This window comes from Rhinatrema bivittatum, chromosome 10 (genome assembly GCF_901001135.1).
Source record: "Rhinatrema bivittatum chromosome 10, aRhiBiv1.1, whole genome shotgun sequence".
Lineage (NCBI taxonomy): Eukaryota > Metazoa > Chordata > Amphibia > Gymnophiona > Rhinatrematidae > Rhinatrema > Rhinatrema bivittatum.
This window is the reverse complement of record NC_042624.1, coordinates 115,908,785-115,933,015: the sequence shown is the minus strand read 5'-3', so window position 1 is coordinate 115,933,015 and position 24,231 is coordinate 115,908,785.

The following is a 24,231-nucleotide window of genomic DNA, read 5'->3' as shown; positions in this document are numbered from 1 at the left end:
GGGAAGGTTGATCTTCCCAAGGCCTGGAGCCACAAGTTGAGGGGAGGGGGCAGCTGCTGTGCCGTTGCAGGTGGTAGTGGTGGTGGCGGCTGCTGGCTACATGCAGCTGGCACTGCTTTTGCATCAACAGAAGGGGGCCAGCTGTTCCTAAAAGAGAAAAAAGTGCTTGGTAAGCTGTCAGCTGGTGTGCCCCGGGGTGTGATATGCAGCATCATGCAGACTGTTAGAACGCATTCCATTCATGGGAGCTGGGATGTGATCCCGGCCATGGGATACCATCTGCTAGAGAGGGCTGCAAGGCCATCCGTTGGTTCCCTCAGACATGTCGGTTTCTGCACAGGAGTCCTTTATAGCAAGGTGCCCATCTAGCGCTCATATCTTTGAGATAGGCCCATTGGCAGGGCGGTATGTGTTGGAGTGTGCCTCAATGGTCATGATGGTGCCCCAAGGCAAAGGTCCTTGTTTAAAGGCAGGCATAGAGATTCTCTGGTATTTTCAGAGAATTTCAAGTAGCTTTTAACACCCTACTTCTTTCTCTAGTTGGCCTGTGAGTGCACTACTTCCTGCTATTGGCTGAGACAGGGTATTGCTGAGTAAGGCCTCTGATGAAAGCAGCAAAAATAGACAGACTATGTTGACACCGGAACTTTTGGCCAGCTTGGGGGGGGTCAGGAGGCCCCCCCAAGCTGGCCAAAAGTTCCGGTTGGGTCCAACGAGGGTCCCGGAGCGAACGCGTGGGGAATGACGTGACGCAGACGTCACGTGCTCCTCGCAAAGGAATACAGGAATGGCGTCCTGACTCTCCGCTGGACCACCAGGGAGTTTTGGTAAGTCTTGGGGGGGGATTAAGGAGGGTGAGGGGTTTAAATTTTTATTTAGGGAATCGGTGCACGTATGGACATAGACTCAACTTATGGAATTCTACATATGTCCATATTGACCGAAATTGACCCCCCCCTTTCGACTTATGGACTTATGAACATAAACTTTTTGTCTGCACATCCCTAATAAGGGCCTTGGTGCTGTCCTCTGAAGCTCCTTGCAGGGCTGTGCTGATGTGCTGCACCCAGCCCCAGTGTGTTCATGTGTGAGGATGCACCTTTACAAGTGCAATCTTTTCCAAGGCTTCTTTGCAAAACTGCATGCAGAGTGTAAAAGCCTGCACCACAAGTTTTTTTTTAAATTTTGCACATCCACCCTGGTTGCCTGCACTTTTTTTTTTCTTTTTTTTCTTTTTTCCCCACTTAGTTCCATTGAGGCACTTATGTCTCGTGGGTAGGAGGCTCCATGGTTGAATACTCTCGCACAGCCTGCAAAGCCCGCCTCATGTACAGTTTTGTCTCTGCAGACTCCAGATGGGGGGGCCAGTACATTCTCGTTTCTCTCCATCAGGAAGACCAGCCTGGCCATGCCTGGTGGTGAAGCTAGGCTGTCTTGCCGAGAAAGCCATTTTGGAAATGCACGCATGTGTGCATGAAAATGTACGCATGTACTAAGGTTCCTGAGTACATGTGAAATTTTGAGCTTTACTTATTATAAAAGATGCATGAATTCATCCATGCAGGTTATAAAATACTAGTGCAATTCTCCATGGACCCCTATACACGTTTATGGGACCATGTAAAAATGTTTCAAAACTGGGCTCTTGGGTATCTAAGGGCAGCTGAATCCCCGAAATGTGGATGATTTGTGAGATAGTTTCAGACCAGTATATATGGGTAGCTGAGCACATCCACCATGAATAGAAAAAGAAAACTTTTTAGTTTAGTTTATTATTTACTATACCACAAAATAAGAACATAAGAAATTGCCATGCTGGGTCAGACCAAGGGTCCATCAAGCCCAGCATCCTGTTTCCAACAGAGGCCAATCCAGGCCACAAGAACCTGGCAAATACCCAAACACCAAGAAGATCCTTTGCTACTGATGCAATTAATAGCAGTGGCTATTCCCTAAGTAAACTTGATTAATAGCAGTTAATGGACTTCTCCTCCAAGAACTTATCCAAACCTTTTTTGAACCCAGCTACCCAGCTACACTATCTGCACTAACATCAAAGTGGCATGCAACTATCTTCTACTAAAATATATAATGCTCCACTTCCCCCAAAATTATGCCAAAATCTATCCTGAGTGGAGAGATACATCTTGGCTAATAATTCTATCAGGTAACGAGTATCAGCGGAACAGCAGTTTGTAGCTGTTGAAAGTGACATAAATATGAGCCCCTCTTGCCATAGCACAATTGACGCAACCACTGGGGCAGGGCCCTAAGGTCTGCACCGACAACGGGCAAATGAGTCTTTGCACGTGCCAGACTATGAAACAGTCGAGAAATCAGTAACTATGGGCAGAGCCGAAGAGCAGGCTAAGCTGAAGATGAAACAAGGCCGATGAAGGGCTGAAGACAGCTGGGATGAAGGCAGGCTGAAGATTGTGACTGAGGCTGAAGACGAAGACAGACAGAAAGTTGTGGCTGGGGCTGAAGATGGAGCAGACTGAAGCTGAAGACAAGGTTGCGGCCGTAGTTGAAGACAAGACAGATGAACTTTGCTGAAGCAACAAAGGAACATCGGAAGAGCCCTTTATAAGGCGAAGAGTCAATATGTCATCCAAGAGCAACATGGGTTTTCCCTACCATGTGCCCTTTAAAGAAACTGACTTCGGGCTCACGTGCACCTAGAGGAAGGTCCGGGAGCGATGATCTTGGTGGCGTCCTGCCGGCCTGAAGGTAAGTGTAACCGCTTGCAAGGCCGTCCTATGAGTGGCATAACATAACAGTACCCCCTCCTCTAAGCCCTCACCCCAAGCCTCTTATCTTCAGTTTCTGGAGAGACATCAAGGTACATCTTTACCATCTGGGAACTCGGGGGGGGGGGGGGGGGGGGGGGGGGGGGTTTCAGCAATGACATCTAGGGATTCTTTGGTCTCTGGACTGAATTGGTGATTGATCCTGTTCTACAGACAAGAATCCTTTGAAGGGACAAAGACGTGACTTCTAAGTCCCAAGATCATCATGTTGAATGAGGACAGCCCCTGCAATCTTAGCAGTGGCTCTACCTCCACAATGATGGACTTCAGAGGTTTTGAGTGGTCAGCAGGATTGCAAGATGCTAGGGTCTTTGGTCAAGTCTCAGAACATAAGCTGGAACAGGATGTATATGGAAGTGGCATATCTGGTACTTCAGGTGAGGTGGTCTGGAGCAAATCATCCGGAGATACAAACGAGGCAGCACAATGATCCTGGAAGCATGGACCCCATTGGGTGATCTGAAAGGTGCTCCAGTCAATGGATGGTTGGTGGAGTCTGAGCCAGGGTAATCCAAGTACAAGAGGGCTGGATGCTTTAAATAGCATATAGAACTGAGGTTTCTTGGTAATCTGCATAGTGATAGGCGAGGTGGTCGTAATCACGCAACCATGTAAGGGTTCCCCTTAGATGGAAGAAAAACCCCAAGGAGTGGTCAAATGGTAGTAGGGCATCCACACTGACGTAACAGCGATTCCTGAATAAAATTTTCCCCAGCTCCGGAATCTACTAAGGCTCCAGTTTGAACTAAGTGTTTTCCGAAGATGAGGGACACCGGTATCATTAATTGTGGGGAGGACACGGAATGGTGAAAAATTGCTCTCCCAATTAGATTTCTACTTATGGAGGTTTCTGGTCTCTTAGGACAATGGGTTACAAAATGTCCCTGTGCTGATGAGATGTGGGCAGTGCCACATTCGAATAAGTCTGCTCTGGTGGCCTCTAGTATTATAAAACATTTGAATGTTTTCTCTCTCCATTTGGTTTTTACAGAACTGCCTCTAATAGCCTATAGTAGGGGAAAATATTAAGAATATGTTATTTATTTAGATTTTTATATTCTGCTTTTCAGACTTCAAAGTGTACATTAAAGCGGATTATATGCAGGTACTATAGGTATTTCCCTATCCCTACAGGGCTTACAATCTAATTTTGTACCTGAGGCAATGGAGGGTAAAATGACTTGTGCAAGGTCACAAGGAGCAACAATGAGATTTGAATGCTGATTTCCCTGGGTCATAGCCCACTGCTCTAACCACTAGCCTACTCCTTTACATATTAGCAAGAGCAGATGTACTATCTGCAGCTATTGTTATATCTGAAAAACCTAATGCAGGACATTACACTTGCAATAACTGTGACATCTGCTCAAATACAAAGGTTGAAATATCTTGGAAACATCCTATCTCTCATTCCTTCTTTGAGAGAACTACTCTAACTGATTGTAATTCCTCTAATGTGGCGTAGCCGATCATGTGTAGCTGCCCTTTAATTTATTTTGGCAGAACTTCTCAAGCGTTCAAGATAAGGATATGTGAACATAGAAGCTGTCTAAATATGAAGAGGGAGGAGGCTCCAATTGTTAAACACTGTATGCAGTTTCAACGCAGATTTGAAGAACTATCTTAGACCGTCATAGATTGGACAGAGAGGAGGGGATATCTCTGCCCAACTGAATTTCAAAGAACGATGGATATTCACTTTGAATCAATCACTAACAAATTGCTCGTAGGCAGACCTGTTGGTGTTAGGATCGTTGGAGTTACGTTCACTATATCATTAAGAGCCAACTCAATCCTGAAATAAGACGTTGATATATAAGACACATGAATTATGACTACTAATAATGTTGACTAGAATATATGACCATCATACTAGGCTTCATCGTATAGTGAAATACTTTAAGACTCAGCCTTATGCATAGGGACCTTCTGACATCCATGTATATGGGGGAGGAGCCAAGGTTCCTAATTGGTCTACTGTTGTGTCCTTCATGTTAGACCGGTGTGTGTTAAGTTTAAAAAGCAGAAGTTTGTGTGACTTCACGCATATACGATGTCAATGTGATGGGAAATATAATGAATGGGTGTCCTATTTTTTCAGTAAGTGTAAACAGCTGCTCAAAAAATAAGTTTTTATTGAAGCATTGTAAAGTTTAATTATCTGTGCACTTTTGAATGAATGTTTTCTTTTAATGTTCAATGAAAAATCGAAAGGTGCTGCGTGATAGCCTTTTTACGGACTAATTTTTAAAGTTCCCATCAACCATTCAGTATTTAATATTTCTACTGCTGGTTTCAAAGATAAGTGCACACCTCTGTTTAATGAATGCATTTTAGACTTATACATGAAGATAAAACATAAATCACTGAGAAAAGTTTGGTAAAAAATTTAAAAAAAATTGGGACTTTGTGGAGCCCAATGATTATGAAATAAAAGAATGTTTTCACTCATGCTAAGCGTTCCGAGTTTATATGGAACAGCACTTTAGCGAATGTTGAAGTTCCCAGTTTATGAAGGTCTCTTTTGGTAAGGTGAGCTCTTTTGTATTTCCTGGGATGTTCTGTTTCATATTTTGAAAATGAAGCCAGTGGGTAGGACATAGTGGGAGATGCTTCTGCTTCCACTACACAGCTAGGGAGACCAGGGCTGGGAGACGTTTTCAGGGAAAGCGGGACACTGGGGTACTGCAAGGAGGCAGGACTTTTCCTTAGTTGTGGGGGTAGTGCAGGGTGACTTTTATTTTAACTTTCAGCTGTTCAAGGGTGCGGGGGAGGGGGGTAAGTAGGTGCGAGGGATCCCATTAGATCCCCAGGGATGTTTTTCTCGGGGGCTGGGCTGGGAGGGGTTTCGTTGGTCACTGCTCCAAGTCTTCTTAGTTTCTCTTTTACCTAAAAGAGAAAAATGATGAAGTCAATCCATGCAGCTGCCAGCTGGGATGGGCTTTTTGAAAAAAGTGATGAAATATGATTGGTCCTGCTCTTGCAATGTCCCATCCCCAATCAGCTAAGCTGCAAAGGATTCAGAATTGCTCAGGGACTGAGCCAAACTGAAAATCAGTTCACGCATCACGTTTTCCCTTTCGGATGAATCCAAATGCAGATCCCTAGTTGGAACTATTGGTCTGCTGGTTCTCTCTTTGCCCAGCTTTCCTCTTTGTGTCGCTTATATTGCCACCTCTTGACTGCTTTGTGCTTTCTTCTCTCATGCCCTGCTAATTTGCCACCAGAACCTCTCCGTACATGACTGGCAAATCTAATTTCGTTTCACCAGGTCTTCTATGAGGGGGGGGGTTCTGCTTCCCATCAACTCTTGCACGGTTTCATTTCAGATCACATCTTTTTATCTAATCTTCAGAATTCCTCTTTTTCAAACAGGGTATATATTGTTCCCCTGAATATGAGTACTTTGATTGGCTCAACTAAAGATGGCATTATTTACATTATTTCCGAAGTAGAATGGAAGCTGTGGCTCAGTTGGGACCTAAGGCAGTTTAAGAGATCCTGCCATTACCTCCTAGAAAGAGGGTTAGGATGAACAGAGCTATGGAAAATTCAAAAGCACAAAGGTTTTAGAAAGCTTTGAAAGTCACATTTTTTAGGGGAGCTTGCATGTTGTAATTGATTATGTAACTGTTTTAACTGATTGGGTTTTTTAATTGTATTTATGATGTTGTAATCCACCGACGACAGCTGTACTAGTTATAGGTTGAAATTAAGTTACCGCAAATAAATAAACAGATAAATAAACATTAGAACAAATGGGAATGTTTATGGTTAAACTATTTATTGTGTCAGTCGAATCCTCATCATAGCCAATGTCCAGAAAATTACTTGGGACCTCTAAATGGTAAGCAGAGTAGAGAGGGCCTGGGTTGGTAAGGAAAGGTATAGGCCGATCTATACCGAGCAGTAAATGGCACCCAAGGGTGAGACTGCAAAGTCAGCTGACCTGGTAGAGCAGGATGGTTTTGATGCGCTGTCCCATTAAACGGAAGGGTGGCAAGATTGTCTGGTACGACTGTCTGAGGTGCGAGCAGTCAAACCTGGTGTAACGTACGCAGAAATCCCCAAAATGCCCTTCCCCCTTTCTCTTCAGCAACCGTACGTTTGAACTTGGAATGGCAGACGGTATCAGGACCACCCACATATTTCTGTGCATAATTTTTTGCACGCCTCCAAAGTCTGCATAGTTGAGTCCTCCATCATGTGTTTGCCCTAATTAATCCAGAAGGATTTCAGGAAAAATAAGAACTGAGGTCTCATGGTGCTCACATCAAATATCATAGCCACACTTCATATTACATGCATTCCTCATAACTTGACCTTACACTGACCTACAATATTTAGAGACTGAAGGGAAACCTTTAGAACAGATAAATCACAAAAATAGTACCCCTGGTATTTCCTTGCCTTTCAAGCTTTCTGGCTTCAGTGCTGACAGCAGAATACACTAGTGGTATCTGGCCGCAAGCTTACTATGTTAAGTCATTGTTCTGGCCCCAAAAGTACTATAATTGAGATATATGCATGTGGAATCTGATCATGTCCCTCCATAATGTTAAGTAAATTGTCAACCATGACACTTTTTAAACTTGCAAAATTGCCTTTGTAATTAATATTAATCTATTTTTCTGCAGGAATTTTTCACCTGGTCGAGGTTAAGTTTGTAGGAATAAATAGTGTTTGGAAACACTACATACGTCGAGCGTGACAGTCTGACCTCTGCTTTATGGTTCCTTCTTTAGTAAATGGATCTCCCAAATCTTCTTTTGACATTTAAGTTCCAGAAGTCAAAATAGTTGGACAGGAAGCATCTGTTAAAACCGATAATAGTGTCTTAAGGCTGTTGTACATATATAGTCAGACCATTTTTGTTTTGTCTGGGGTTTTTTCTTTTTAAATGGATGGAACTACTACACATTTCCGTAAATTCTCCTCTGACTCCATCTGAGACTGCCTCTGAAGACAGAAAATATATAGAGACAAATTGATAACCAAACTAATTGGAAAAACTGGAAGAGAGAGAGAGGCAAGAAATCATCAGTGGAATAAAATATTGATGTAGATAAGTGTTGGAATCTGATTAAATTATTACACTTAGGACTAATGTAGCACAAAAGGCACTTCAGCCATTAGTCTAGTACCATTTGCATGAATACAACAATTTAGTAAAAATATTTATATATACTAAAATATGCAAATTTGAAATAGAACCACTCAAAAAAAAACCCCTCCATTTGAGATGCTTCCCCTTGAGGTCTGGGCTTTTTAGCTAATTATGTGACTGTGACACCACTATTAGTCCCGTATTAATCAACTACTCCTGTCTTTTTCTTGTTTTATTTTTGTGACAAACTATAAAAATTATCAGCAGAGGTTTAAAGGATTGTATGAGTAGGGCTGAATGAAATGGTTCAGACGAGGTGCGGAGCCCTGGATCAATCCAGAATAACAATGCACCTTCTGATTCTAATCCAGAGCCCTGGATCAATCCAGAATAACAATGCACCTTCTGATTCTAATCCGGATTCTAATTCAGATGTGTGTGTGTGAGGGAGTCTATAGGAAACTCCCTCCGAACACTTTAAGGGATTGGGCACAACTGTCTCTCCCAGTCTTCCTTCAGATCCAGACTTACAAGGAAGCCCTTCACCAGTGTACAAGAACTCAGGGTCTAAAAGAGTTAGAGAGGCCCCAGGGAGCAGGAAGGAAGCCAACCTAAGCTAAAACCTCCTGTGTTTGATGTGTGTACTGCCTGAACTTAAGGTGAGCTGCATTTTTCTTTTGATTTACTTTGCACTGTAAATTGCACATAAAGGAAACTGCCAGAGTCTGTCTCCTTATTCTTCCTGGCTGTTTCCCAAGCTGCTATCGCCCAAGTTACCACAATGTGATATATATATTTGGGGGTTTTTTTTTAAAACCGTAAAATTAATGCTGTCCCCTAAGATCTGCAACTGAGATATATAACAGAGTGGACATGCTTGAAGGAGCAGAAAGAATGAAAAGTGATTAAAGAAAGCTTGAAGAGTGGTCAAAGATTTGGCAGCTGGGACTCAATGCTAAGAAGTGCATCTGGGGTGCGGTCATCCAAAAGAGCTGCATGTGACGGAGAAGGCAACTGCCTAGGGTGCCACAGGTTGGAGGGCAGCATCGGCAATGTCTCTCCCTCTTCCCGCCCTGGCACAGGGCCATACCATGCAGGAGTAGCTTAGTGGTTAGAGCAGCTGGCTTTAATCCAGGGATACCAAGTTTCAGATCCCACTGCTGCCCCTTGTGAACTTGGGCAAGACACTTTACCCTCCATTGCCTCAGGTACAAACTTAGGGCCAGATTTTAAATGCCCTGCGCGCGTAAATCCGGCCGGATTTACACGCACAGCCCCGGGACACGCATAAGTCCCGGGGCTTCTTAAAAGGGGCGTGTCCGGGGTCAGGGGCGGTTCGGGCGAGACCGGGGGCATGGTCAAGGCCTCCGGACCAGCCCCCGGGTCGGGTGATGGCGCGCCAGCAGCCCGCTGGCCCGTGCAGATTTACGTCTGCTTTCAGCAGGCGTAAATCTGCCAACAAAAGGTAGGGGGGGGGGGGGGGTTTAGATAGGGCCGGGGGGGGTGTGTTAGGTAGGGGAAGGGAGGGGAAGGTGCAGGGGGGTGGAAAGAAAGTTCCCTCCGAGGCCGCTCCGATTTCAGAGTGGCCTTGGAGGGAACAGGCTGCACGCGCCGACCCGGGATTTTATAAGATACGCGCGGCTACGCACGTATCTTATAAAATCCAGCGTACTTTTGTTCTCGCCTGGTGCGCGAACAAAAGTACGCGCTTGCGCAAAATTTTAAAATCTACCCCTTAGATTGTGAGCCCTCTGGGCACAGAGAAATAACTACAGTACCTGAATGTAATCCACACTGAAGTGCCAAAAAGCAGAATATACAAATCTAATAATTATGGTGCGGGAAGAGGGAGAGAACATGCCGATGCCAACGAGGTCAGGAAGAAAAAGAGCGCGTCCCCACCACAAGAAGACGCGGTACTGGCCAGGACCGCGCTGCAAGCAACAGCAGCAGCCAACCAGAGTGGTCCCGCCCACTCAGGAAGCTGTAACATCGGCTCCAGTTCCTGCTCGGCTGTAGGAAGCTGCACAGGAGGCAGAGAAGTGTCAACCCCGCAGGCCTGAAGAAAGATGAGGAGCACCATGGGCTGAGGGGGCTGAAGGACAAGGCTGTTGCTGTTGGCCTTGTGCTACTGGGGGAGGGGAAGTGAGAGAGCATATTCATGTGTGCATGTATGAGAGACAGGGCATGACTGTGTATGTGTGCATGTATGAGAGAGAGAATAAAGTTTTTATGAGTAACAACCCCTCTCCTCTCCTCTCCCTCTGCTAATGCACGACAATCTCAGGGCATCTGGAATTCAAAATATCCCAGGTATGGGCAGCAGGAGATTTTTTTTTATCTTTATTCATTTTAAATTAAGAGGTTAGGGCTGTTCAGCTTGGAGAAGAGACGGTTGAGGGGGGATATGATAGAGGTCTTTAAGATCATGAGAGGTCTTGAACGAGTAGATGTGACTCGGTTATTTTCACTTTCGAATAATAGAAGGACTAGGGGGCACTCCATGAAGTTAGCAAGTAACACATTTAAGACTAATCGGAGAAAATTCTTTTTCACTCAACGCACAATAAAGCTCTGGAATTTGTTGCCAGAGGATGTGGTTAGTGCAGTTAGTGTAGCTGGGTTCAAAAAAGGTTTGGATAAGTTCTTGGAGGAGAAGTCCATTAACTGCTATTAATCAAGTTTACTTAGGGAATAGCCACTGCTATTAATTGCATCAGTAACAAGGGATCTTCTTGGTGTTTGGGTAATTGCCAGGTTCTTATGGCCTGGATTGGCCACTGTTGGAAACAGGATGCTGGGCTTGATGGACCCTTGGTCTGACCCAGCATGGCATGTTCTTATGTTTCTTATGTTAAATGGGATAAGAGTCTACAGATCAAAGAATCTGCTTAGGTGTGTGGCTGGGAGGGAAAGAGACACACTTCGAACTACCTACCTTTCTTTTCTTTTTATCAAACACACAAATTAGAGATTAACTTACTCCCCAATCTCCCCAAGTCCCCACTACAGGAACTGTTGAACTTATCTTTCCAGGGGTCTGGACAGAGATGCATTCAAAAGTCTGTCGCAGAAGAAATGAGGACTGGGTCTCAGAAGGATCCACCTTACTTGTTCTCTTTCCTTCTGGGAGCCATCCTCTGGCAAAAAAGGAACACGTCCGAAAAAAGAATACAGCAGTAAAATGCCACTTACGCCGCCATCTTGCCTCCTCCCCCATGTGTGTACTTTTACACACATAGAGGGGGGCGTGCATCTAGCACATACGTGTGCCCACCCGATTTTATAAAGTGGGGGGATGTGCATGCATGTGCCAATGGGAGTCAGAACCTTTTGTTGAAACCTAGCTGGTGCTCTAGTGTAATTCACGGTAAGTTAGGATTATCTATGATGAGAGAGCGAGGGACCCTAGTAGTTAGAATAAGGACCTGGGGGAGGGGAGGGGGGAACAATATGGCGCTGTGAAGGAAGGACGCGCTGGAAGGAGCTCCCGATCGTCGTCGATTATTTTCAGGCTATTTCCTCTTATTTTCGATATGCCGCACACTGAAGCCAGCCCAGATACAGAGGCCGATCCGTGAATTCTACACAGCCACTGGGACGAGTCCAGGAGAGTCGGATGCGGTGAGCGAGGCAGAGCAAGCTTCGCTACTGCTCGACGAACTCTCTCTTAGCCTTGGAGCACCGGATACGCCTTCTCCCCCTGCCCATGTCGGAGAGTTTGGGCCTGCTGAATCCCCGGAGCCGAAGTTGCTACAGGGGAAGCAAGCGTGCGAGGGAGGCCTAGCTGCCGGAGCGACGGGGCAAACCCAGGGCATGAAAAATCTATCTGCCCTGCGAGAAGCTAATATTGGGATGTTAAGTGGTGTAGGCAGTTCGCTGCCAGCTACCACCGCCCAAGGAAGGAGCCTGACGGACCTATCCGAGTTGGGGATATCACTGCAGAAGCCAGCGGTAAATATTTCACAAGTAACATTGGTAACAAAGCCTGATATAGTGACTCTTGATGTTTTATGGAACGCTGTTTCAGTGTTGGAAAAAGCAATAGTTCTTTAACATCTAATGTAACAGGTTTTCAAGATCAACTTAGTTTGATAAACCCGGTGGTTCTGGCAAAATCAGCCAAAATTCAAGATATGGATTCTCAAATTAACCAGATAAGAGGTATCCAGACTGATTTGATTCAAGGGGACTCTAAGACAGAGAAGAGGCTAGAAAGATTGGAAAACAATCTCAGATATAACAATCCGAGAATGATGAATTTTCCAAAGTGCAAGTTAATATCACCTAAGGAACAGCTTGTTAAGTATTTCCGAGAAACATTGATGTTTTCAAGAGGTGAGCTGCCCACGATAATGAATGCTTATTTTCTACCTGAGCGTGTGCAGAGAGGTGATGGAGCGGCTGGGAATGGTGGAGGTCGAGATGGGCGTTCTATGTCGCTGTTGCCGCTTGAGGACCTGACTGGATTCTTAGAGACTTCACAGGAAGAACAAGTAGAGGGAAGAGGTGCACTGTTAGTTACATTTTTGGTTTCAGCGGAAAGGGATAAAGTTCTCAAATGTTTCTTCAGTAACAGAAACAAGCTCTACTTAGGTGAAAAAGTCTGGATTTTTCCCAGACATTATAAGATCAACGCAATTACGCAGGAAAAAGTTTCTCTCTCTCTGTTCGAGGGCTCGTACATTAGGAGCTCAAATATTGATTACGTTTCCATGCAAATGTGTATTAACAATTGAAAATAACAGATATGTTTTTTATGGAGCCCGATCAGCTGGACGTATTTCTGAATTCCAGAAATGAATCTAGGCTAGGGTCAGTCAGTGAAACAGGTTTATAATTACAACCCGGTTACTTCCTTCATTTCACAAATTGGTTAAATTGCAGAATAGAAAATTGGATAGTATTGCTCCTTTTCTGTTTGTCCCCCCATATTTCATGGTGCACAGGATAGGAGTTTTGCTTATGGATAAATAAGTTGTTAAATTAGGAAAATTTCCTTTTTTCTTCTTTAATTATATTTTTCTTTGTTTTTCTTTATGATGATGATTAATGCATACTCCCTCCTGAAAAATAAGGCGTGTGAATAATGCTTTATGTAATTGTTTAAAAAATTGAAGAAAGAGATAATTAAAAAAAAATAATAATAATACTAATAATAAGGATCTGGGTTCCAATCCCAAATTGTCATTTATCTCCTTTGCCTCAGAGATCCACATAAAGGTGAATCTTAAAAGCCCTACGCTTGCCAAAGCGGGAGAAACACGGAGAAGTCGGGCCAGCGCACGAGTCACGGATTTTAAAAAGTGCATGTATACACGCGAATCTCCCGGTATGCGCACAAATATTTTTCCCCAAAAAGGAGCAAGGAGTGGGCGGGGCATGGGCATTCCAAGATTTCTCATTGGATCCAAGGCATAAATACATAACACGCACTGGCGCGCGCCGGGGTCCCCTACCGCATAACTTCACTTCTGCTATGCACGGTGTGTAAGCTGTAAAATAAAAAATTCTAGGCTAGTCAGCGGGGGCTAACAGGGTAAAAGGGAGGCTATTTAGCGGGGGCAGGGGGCTTAGGAAGTCCTCTCCTTTACTGGGGCATTGGCGAGTGAGTCTATAAAATACCCCCACTTACGTAGTAGAGGCGGCGTTTGTACGCACATGCATGTGTCCATATAAAATTGTACGCACATGTACATGTGTACAGCCTATTTCATGCCATGCGTGCATATATGCACGTATGTTATAAAATGGCCCCAGCTTGCACCCAGAGACCATTAGTGGCCATGTGGAAAATAGTACGCATGCTATGGTTTTTCTACTCACCTGCTCAAGCCTATTTGTAAACGATGTTCCTTAATTTACATGCAAGTGAGTGCTCAGTTTAGCACGCACCTGCTAATGACAGTAAACTGTGGACTAAGAATATATAAACAATGTCTTCTGAGCCTAGTTGAATGCACATGCTAGGTCCTTTGTGAAGAGCACGCACTGACGGTAACTTTAAAATAAGCACACGGGTGAGCGGACATACGCTGGAATTTTAAATCATGCGCGCAGTTGCCCGTGTATGTTTTAAAATATGCCTGCCGTGTGTAAATCTGCTCGTCATTTTAAGCCGTTACCCGAGCAGACGCACTTCGTGCATTTTCCCTAGGACCACGTCGGCTGTAACGTGCGTGGGTAAGTGGATTCTAAAACTTGCACAAATGGGGAACATTCCCAGTTTTACCGTGCAGTCCACCAGTTTGCCAGGTCCATCTCAAGGTCATCCAGACCCCTCTGGTTCTTCCGTTGACCCGGCCCTCTCACCCTGTCATGTTAGACTGACACCTCACCAGGAGCAGCAGTAAATCTACGCGGCTAACAGCTTGCCACATGTTGCAGCCCTCGCTTTTAAAATATGGATTGGCGTGCAGAGCTGTTGTCTCCCCTCGGAACACCCATGTCCCGCCCCATTTTTTTATTTTTTTTTTTTAGCTTTTGCACACACACATGCGCTCAGAATTAGTAGCTTTTAAAACCCGCACACTCAACATATTGGGCCTTTTAGTGCAAGCTCCGGTTTTAAAATTCGGCCCTATTTTTTTTCTGCATGCTAAGCTTTAGTGCATTTTATCATAAAAGTGTGTATGGCAAAATGTAATTTATGTGCAAGCTACAAGTGAGTCTCAAATGCAATATTTGCATTAAATAGTTTGCAACCAGCTATAGTCATGGATCAGAGTGAGAAGGGTCAAGAATTAAGAAAAGACAACGGAACAGCCAAGGCATGTTGGTTAGCCCGCACTCATAAAGAGCTTCCAGTACATGAGGGCTTTCAAAGCCAAGCAAATCAAAGAGTCAGCAGTGGTGTGTGTTGACTTTCTCTGGGAGGTTCAACCTCCTCCTATCCCGAGGATGAACTCTAAAGCACCTGTGGTAGATTCTTTTTCAGGAAAGAGATTTACACGATGCTAGATGTTTTTCCAAGGAAAATAAAATGTTGACAGGGTAATGGGTGACAGAAGGGAGCTACTGGTGCAGCTGCTAAGAATATACTGCTAGAAGTTCCTCTGGAAAAGCCTCTTCTGTTAGCGAATGTATGTTTGCTGATGCTTTGGGGTTTGGCATGAGACATTTTGCAGGTGGAGTGAGGAGGGGGCATCTGTAAAGTTTTAAGCAGATGGGACCCTCCCTTCCTGTCTTTTTGATGAGCAGAGCACCCAGGAATGGTCAGACCAGAAGAGTCACATGGGCAGTTTGTGATCGTGGTGTGGAGCCGCTGTGCCAATAGCAGAAATAATCAGTCCCATAATGAGGCTTTTTTTTGTCATTCTTTTCAGGTTAGACTGTGCATGCTTTTGTTTGTTTTTAAAGGGATTATTATTGATCAAAATACTGTATTTATTTACAAAAATGTCTTGTTCATGGCAGATAACAATAAAAACAATGAGAATACAAATACCCCTGAAAAGATGTAAAATGACCCTCCGCCAAATTTCTCTCTGCCTTGCTTTGTTTCAGTGAAGCCGACCTATTGACAAATAGCCAGGTAATTCAGCAACCTCCCCGTGACGTCAGCAGAATGAAATTAGAGGGGCTTGTTTAACCTACAGTGTTAGCCTCAAGTCAAATGTGTCCACCATGTGCATGGTCAAAGAAGTCGGAAAAGAAAGCCAGATTTGCAATAACCACCCTCCTTCCTCCAACAGAATATCCCAAAGCAATCAAGAAATGTTAAAATACCAACCCTGTTTTCATTTCTTACTGCTTAACACTTGCTATGTGGGTCTATGACCTTTTTCTGCAACCTCTTTTATGAGTTTATTTTGGCTTCTTTGAGGCATTCAAGAAATTCCGAGAAAGCAGGGAGGTTCCAAGGGGGCGAGGTTTTTCCATCCCCCCCTGACTCGGCCTTCTTCAAGCAAGTCCCATGGCTTTCTTCACTTCAACCCGCAGCAACGAGCAAAGGAAGCGGAAGGAGGTGGGAGAAAGAACAGAAGGGCAGATTAGGCCCTCAAGGCCCATCTACTCTGCACATTCACCCTTCCCTTTGGAAGAGGTCAGGCCCTGCTTGAGTTCATTCCTCGCCCCCTCGCTTCCCCACCGCAAAAGGATCCCTCGGTGCTTGTTGCTTGGTTTCTTGAATTTGGATGCTGTTTGTCTCTTCCCCACCCCTTCTCTCAAAGCTTTCCTGTTATTGATGGGGTTGATTTACTAAAAAGTGTGCCTCAGCGTTACCATGCAACATCGCAGGTCATTAATGCACTTCTTTTCTCTCTATCGTGTAAGCCTCGTTAAAAATCAGTCACTTACGTGCATAGGATGACTTTTAGTGAGGCTCAGTAAAGCATTAAGTTTGAATGGGTGTGGTACACCTTAGTAGCTTGATGATAAAGCACTCTCGTCGCTCGGTCTCTCTCTGCCAGAGTGCTCTCTTTCACAGCTTGCAAGGTCATTTTGATCTGTCATGCAGTGGTTCTCGTTCTGGAATTTAAAAGATCTCTGTGCAGTCCCGTAGAAGCTCATATAGGGGTGCATGGTGATGTACTGCAGTACTTTATAATCTGGTTGTGTATCTGGTCTGCGCAGATTATAAAATACGGGTATATCCGTTCCCCAACACGAGCGCGTATATTTGGTCATGCATGAATATTTGTAATGCATTAAAAGCGCATACTTTCCCCATCTATTTTATAAATATGCATATGTATATTTTACATGCGAAAAAATATAACTCGTATGCGTAAAACCCTGAAATGCATGCAGAGGTAGGTATATTTTAAAATACGCGTGTGCATTTCAAATCGATTCACCTGTTCCCCGATACCCCCACCAGTTCACGGAGGCCCTCCTGCTACTTCACCCTGAACATCCCCCGGTTTATCCAGGCTTCGCACCCAAAAAGAGCAGACTGCAGACGAGTCTGACATTAATTGTGCTAGTTGGTTAGCAAGTGTAAAAGTGCACGAATACGTTCCCTGATGTACTGGCATAAATCTTATTAATTATATCTTTATTGAATTCTACACTTTTTACAATGCAAAAAAAACAAAACAAACCCTGGCTTACATGGTTTGCAGCCTGCCACTCTAACTACTAGGCTCCTCCTCCACTCTTGGGTCAGGTCCTCCATTTCCCAGGACTGCCAAGGGTAGGAATATTGCAGTGGCAGCGTTCACAGCTCCTGGAGAAAGGGAGTCCCAAATGTTACCCAGCAGTGACACCGAGTGGCTGGCCTATGAGCTCGCGAGTGCAGGAGTCTGGAGGCAGTCCCGGGGTATGGCCCCCCAGCTGAGGGATGCCACAACGACTGGGCTAAGTGAGTTGCAAAAGGGTTATACAAAATGGGATAAAAAATACACGGATAGCTCCAAATGAAGTCTCATGGCACCGTAGCCAGAAGGAGCAGGAGGGAAAAAAAAACAAAAAAACCCTGTAATTTTGCTGTAATAATCTTATCTTATTAAAATCTGTAAGCTCTGGTATTATGGGCGACTTTATGTGGCTTTCTTTGCTGTGCGCTGCTGCTTGCAAGGGTACCCTCTTACACTGTAAGAGGTACCCTTCACAAGCCTTATTAATACATAACAGATAAGGGTCTCAGGGGCTTCTCCTTTGTTCTTCCCAGAAGGTCAACAAGTGTCAGCGAATAGCTCCAAAAGCGGAGGCATCTGAAACAAATTAGATCTCTGTTATAACCACCCAGAGACTAGTGATGGATGGAGGTCTGTATTTACAGCTAAACTAATTGGCAACATATACAGACATCCACAAAAAAAAAAAAAAAAAAGTATATTATTTTGCCAGACTTCAGAATGACTATTTTTTTTTTTTTATTGCAGAACATTATATTGCTACGGATAAAGAAAACAGTGAAAGTTTTCAATCTAATAAAAACGTTTTGACTACAGAGAGAAAACAAAAATTATGGACAGAATGATTCTGGAGTTAAGGTTTTATTAATGAGGTCATCCGTGCAAAATGTTTCCAATTAAAAAACAATCCCAAATGTTCAGCATTAACAAACTGTTTGTCTTTCAAATAACCTGAGAGTTGTAAAGGTTCTGTGCTAAATATAAATTAAATAAAAAGTAAATAAGGAATTAAATATCTGTAGCTGTATATATTACAATGGAACGGTTATTATAGAAACATAGAAATGACGGCAGAAGAAGACCAGACGGCCCATCCAGACTGCCCAGCAAGCTTCACACTTTTGGTTTTGGTTTTTTTTTCTCATACTTTTCTGTTACTCTTGGTTCTTAGTAACCTTTTGGTTCTATTTCCCTTCCACCCCCAGCATTAATGTAGAGAGCAGTGTTGGAACTGCATCTAAGTGAAATATCTAGCTTAATTAGTTAGGGGTAGTAAGCACTGCAATAAGCAAGCCACACCCATGCTTATTTGTTTATCCAGACTATGTAATTCAGTCCTTGTTGGTTGTTGTCTGTATATATATATACTTTTCTTCATTCCCCCTGCCGTTGAAGCAGAGAGTTATGCTGGATATGCATTGAAAGTGAAGTATCAGTCTTTCTCCCCTGCCATTGAAGCAGAGAGCTATGCTGGAAATGCGTGAAGTATTAGTCTCTCTCACCTGCCGTTGAAGCAGAGAGCTATGCTGGATATGCATTGAAAGTGTAGTATCAGGCTTATTTGGTTTGGGGTAGCAACCGCCGTAACAAGCCAGCTACTCCCCGCTTTTTTGTGAATGCAAATCCTTTTTTCCACATTTCCTCTTGCCGTTGAAGCTTAGAGCAATGTTGGAGTCTTAGAGCAATGTTAATATAAGCCTATAATAAGCTCCCTGGTGCCAAACAAAATGCAAGCTGACAAAAATATTTTTTTTAAATTTGTTTTTAAAAAACAATTCCCAGAAAAATGATAAGTTAAACTGTAGAATTTATTTTAACACAATGGAAAACACAGTGAGGCCTATTAAAATCTATTGTTTGAAAGGAGGCATCTAACAAATATAAAAGCCGCTATAAGGAATTGGGATGGAATTTTTTTCATTGTTGGACAATGAGATGCATAAGACTATAAAAACATAAGAAGTGCTATGCTAGTTCAAACCAAGGGTCACTTGAGTCCAGCATCCTGTATGTGGTAGTGACCAATTCGGGTCAATTGGAAGTACCCGGCAGATCTCAAAGAATAGATCCATGTCTTGTTGGCCATTCCCGGGGATAAGTAGTGGCTTTCCTCAAGTCTACCTGGCTAATAATTGCCCTTTCCTCTCCATTGCCAATGCCACCAACCAGCGACCTCCTTCTCCTGCCCCCATGCACTGTAGGAATACATCTAACAGTGATAACAGGCTGCGTGTGCTTTTCCAGCTTCAGCTTCTTCTTGCTCAGCCCTGCATGTAGTTTCCTCCTACTAAAAGCTTCTCTCTTCAGCTGGGCGGTGGGGGTCCTAGTCTTCTCAGAACCTGTAGTGCTACTATAAATATTTGAGCTTGCCCTAGTAGGTCCCTTTCTAGAAGTGGCAAAGCTTTTCCTCTGCCTTTATCGTTGTTGTTGTTGTTGGTGCTAGAGTGTCCATTTTTTAATCCCTGTAGCACGATGGAATTCAGTTTGATCCAGTCATGCAGTCACTTGAAGTGCCTTGTGCCTGCTTGTTTTATGACCGTATTGCTTTGTGGCTGTAAAACAATATGGCACCGACCAGCACCATTTTTAAAGAGGGCCCGACTAGGGATCTCTCCTGCCTCTTTCAGTAGCACTACAAAAAAGGGTTAAGGAGGCAGGGGCCGCGGGATGGAGGCATTCCTGTTTTGGGGGTTTTTGTTTTAATTTAACGTTTATTTTAGTTGGAAGATGAACCGCACTGAAATAAACATTAAATCCCAGCCCCCACCCCGATATGTAAAAAAAAAAAACAAAAAACCGAAGAAACTGAAATGAAAGTCTTGCCTCGGCAAATCCCCATAGCCCAGTACCATCCTGGGAATCCTGATGTAGTCTTGCCGCTGCTGTTTGGTTCATAACTGCCACTCCGTGCAGACTACTCCAAAGCCATTTTGGTTGCCAGTTTCAGACATATTACTACAGAAAGCATTTGGGAAGAAACAGGACGGGAGGGGCTGGAGAAGGGAGCAGGGCAATTGTTTTTGGCTCCAAGGTGTCCACTCTGGCCTCACCTCCTCCATTCCTGTGTCAGCAGGCAGCATCTGAAGAGAAAAAGGAGGGGAGGAGTTGGAACAGACACAGTTCAGCCTGCGATCCTAGGACTTAGGCCTCAGCTGATGGCGGCAAACTGGAGAAGGAGGAAGGAGACACCCTGAACCCTAAGCCATGAAGCTGTGAGTGATTTATGTGAGGAGAGGCGAGTGTTAATGTCCGGGAAAGGGGAAGCGGCAGAAGGCTGGTGTCATCCCCAAATGGGAAAAACCGGGGGAGGGAGTGGAAGAGAGAGAGAAAGTGTGCTTTGGCAGGAGACGGGGGTGAGAAATGGAAGAGAGAAAGTTGATATGCATTCCTGCCACCTCTCCCCCTTCCTCAGTAATCTCTTTCTCCTCAATCCCAATCTTTTTTTTTTTTTTTAGTTCTACTCTCCCTGTTCATCCCACTACCTTTCTTTAGATCCCTTGGTAATTTTCCATCCTCTTTTCTCACTGACCTCAGCTTTTGGCTTTCCTTCTCCCCCCACCCCCCACCCTCACCCTCACAAATAAGGTGGAGCCTCCCTGGTCTCCACTTATTCCTTCTGTAAGAGTCTTACTTACAAGAATCTTTCTAAGACTGCATGCAAGAAGTTTTATGCCACCCGGTTACAAAATTCTTTAAATCCCCCTTATGAACTGTTTCATTTGGTCTGCCAATTGACTCGATCTGAAGTCTCATCTGGTGAAACTGGGGATCTTGAATGTGAAAGATTTGCAAAGTTTTGTTAACAAAAAGTATTCTCCAGGACCAACACATTTAGGGGTAGATTTTCAAAGGGTTACGCGCGTATATTACTGGCTGCCATATTATGCGCGTAACCCTTTAAAACCCCCCTTGCGTGCGCTGAGCCCCGGGATGTGCGTATGTCCCGGGGCTTTGAAAAAGGGGCGGGAAGGGGGCAGGGCGGTGGTCTGGGGGCGGTCCCAAGTCCTCCAGCACAGCGGCTGTGCCGAGGGATGGCGCACCGGCTGTCAGCCGGTGCAGACACGCACAACTTAGGGGCAGATTTTTAAAGAAGCACGTGTGGGATACGTTTGTGTGCGCTACCCGGCGCACCCAAATGTACGCCCAGTTTTATAACATGTGCGCGCTGCCGCCCTAGGGGCAGCGTGTGCCGAGCCCTAGGGGAGGCCCGATGGCTTTCCCCACTCCCTCCGAGGCCGCTCCAAAATCGGAGCAGCCTCGGAGGGAACTTTCCTTTCGCTCCCCCCCACCTTTCCCTATCTAACCTACCCCCCAGCCCTATCTAAATCCCCCCCCCTTACCTTTGTTCTCTAAGTTACGCCTGCCTGAGGCAGGCATAACTTGCTCGGGCTGGCTGGCTGCCAGCGCGCCATCCCCCGGCATGGCCACTGTGCCGGAGGACTTGGGACCATCCCCAGACCGCCCTCGGACCGCCCCCGAAACCATGTTATAAAATCGGATGTACATTTGTGCGCGTCGGGTAGCGTGCACAAATGTACCCCATGCGCGCTCCTTTAAAAATCTGCCCCATTATATATAATGTCCCACTCCACCAGTACTAAACAGTATTGGCTTTTATTAAAGGTCTGTCAGTTTTCATAATTTTCCTTCTCGTCTTAAAGGGCCCAAGGTAATATAGATATATTTGTTTAAAGTGTACAAATGAACATAAGAACATAACTATGTTACTGGCTCATACCAAGGGTACATCAAGCCCAGTATCCTGTTTCCAACAATGGCCAATTCAGGACACAAGAACCTGGCAGGATCCCAACTAGTAAATTGATTCTATGCTGCTTATGCACAGAAATAAGCATTGGCTTTCCCCAAGTCTATTCAATTAATAACAGTTTATGGACTTTCCCTCCAGGAAAGTTTCTAAATCTTTTTTTTTAAACACATTCCTGCTAACTGCCTTTATCACATCCTCCAGCAATGAATTCCAGAGCTTAATTATGCACTGAATAAAAAATATTTTCTCTGATTTGTTATAAATGTGCTACTTACAAAATACTAGGATAAATATCTGCATGATCACTTACACGTGCAAATGTGTACCGCAAATAGGTTCAGAAGTTAGGCTCTTAGGGCAACCAATTACTAGGAAAATCTATAAAGGTTAATAATCACGCCTGATCTGGACAGCCCACTTGTTTTGAAAATACTCTTTTGTTGATGCATTAGTTCTTTGAACTCATGCATTACTCATGTTTTTGCCCATCAACACAGTTTTCTGTTAACTGTATATCCCAAGTTACACTACCCCTTTTTTAGCCATTCCCTATATTTATTCACATTATTTTGATGAGTTATTGTTGTCTATGTAATATTTATTTATGTTCTTATGTTCAGAAACTCTGTTTATTGTAACGCCTTAACCGTGACAGTTTTGTTCTATGGAAACCGACCTGATTTGATACTTGTATTGAGAAGGTCGGTATATAAAAATCCTAAATAAATAAATAAGTAAGTAAGTAAGTAAGTAAGTAAGTAAGTAAGTAACATCATTGAGGGTCCCCTAGTCTTTGTATAGCTAATCAAAATGTAGGAAAAAGCATTTATGAGTGTTTCTCTTTCCCTCTCTCCCAACCACCCCTAGCTCATCTTTTGACTTATAGGCAGGGGATACTTTTACATTAAAAATTAGTCTTTTATCCAAAAGGCTATGCCCCTGGCCTTATCAAGAGTTTAATTATCCCACTGCAGGTAACTACCAGATTAATAGTGAACATACCAATACATTTAAAAGACTCTTATTTATACATTCCTACTTCCTTAGCAACCTCAACTTAACTAAGAACTCAACAAAATTAAGAGGAAGGCAGCAAATCAGCAGCAAGAGGGGGGCCTTCAAGTCTTCTTCATCGAAAGTCACGAGTGATTTTTTTACCCGCCAGTGAGAGGTTGTATGTGTGCACCCAGTGCAAAGAGCTCCTGGCTCTCAAAGAACAAGTCTGATCTCTAGAAGCTAGAGTGGCAGACCTGGAGGAGTTGAGGCAGACAGAGGTTTATAGATGAGACCTTCAGGGACATAGTAACCAAATCTCAACTCCAATCTGGCAGCCCTGGTGCTGCCTTGGAGGATGAAGCTCTCCTACTCAGAAAGCATCAACCTGGTGCAGCAGGAAGTGATTCTGTGGCAAGGACCTGCTCCCCAGGTGATAGATTGTCCTCTCACAGTGAGGATTTGTCTCCCAGGGCTACTGCCCAAGAAAGTTGACCGTCATAGCTGGGTGGCTGGTGGGCATGAGGATCACCTGGTAACATGCCTGCCTGGTGTGAAGATGTCAGACTTCAGGCATCACCTAGATAAGATTTTAGACAGTGCTGGGGAGAACCTGGCAGTCATGGTACACATGAGCTCCAACAACATAGGAAAATGTGGGAGGGAGATTACCAAATATAGGCTCTTAGGTAGAAAGCTGAAATCCAGAACCACCAGGGTAGCATTCTCTGAAATTCTCTCTGTTCCATGCACAGGTCCCCAGAGGAAGGCAGAGCTCCAGAATCTCAATGCTTGGATGAGACAATGGTGCAAGAAAGAGGGATTCAGTTTTGTAAGGAACTGAGGAATCTTTTGGGAAAGGGTGAGTCTTTTCCAAAGGGTTGGGCTCCACCTTAACCAGGGTGGAACCAGGCTGCGGGCGCTAACCTTTAAAAGAGATAGAGTAGCTTTTAAACTAGAACAAAGAGGAAAGCCGTCAGTCACTCAGCAGCACATTGTTCGGAGGGAGGTATCTTTGAAGGATACTATTGAAGCAGGAGAGTTAGGGCATCTCAATAGAGAGGTTCCAATAAAAGCAAAAGTAGTCCATGTGCTTATAAATAAAGAATCACCTGATCTAAAAATTCCAAATTATTCCTGTCAACTGAAAAGCAGGCTGTTAATACAAACAAAAAAACACACACTTTGAAATGTCTGTGTGCCAGTTCTAGAAGTCTAAGAAATAAGATGGGAGAGTTAGAGTGTATAGCGGTGAATGGTGAGATAGACTTAATTGGCAGCTCAGAGACATGGTGGAAGGAGGGTAACCAATGAGATAGTACAAATTATATTGCAATGACAGGGAGGAGCAACTAGATGGGGGAGTGGCACTTTATGTCCGGGAAGGCATACAGTCGAACAGGATAAGGATCCTGCAAGAGAATAAATGCACAATAGAATCTTTATGGGTAGAAATCCCATGTATGATGG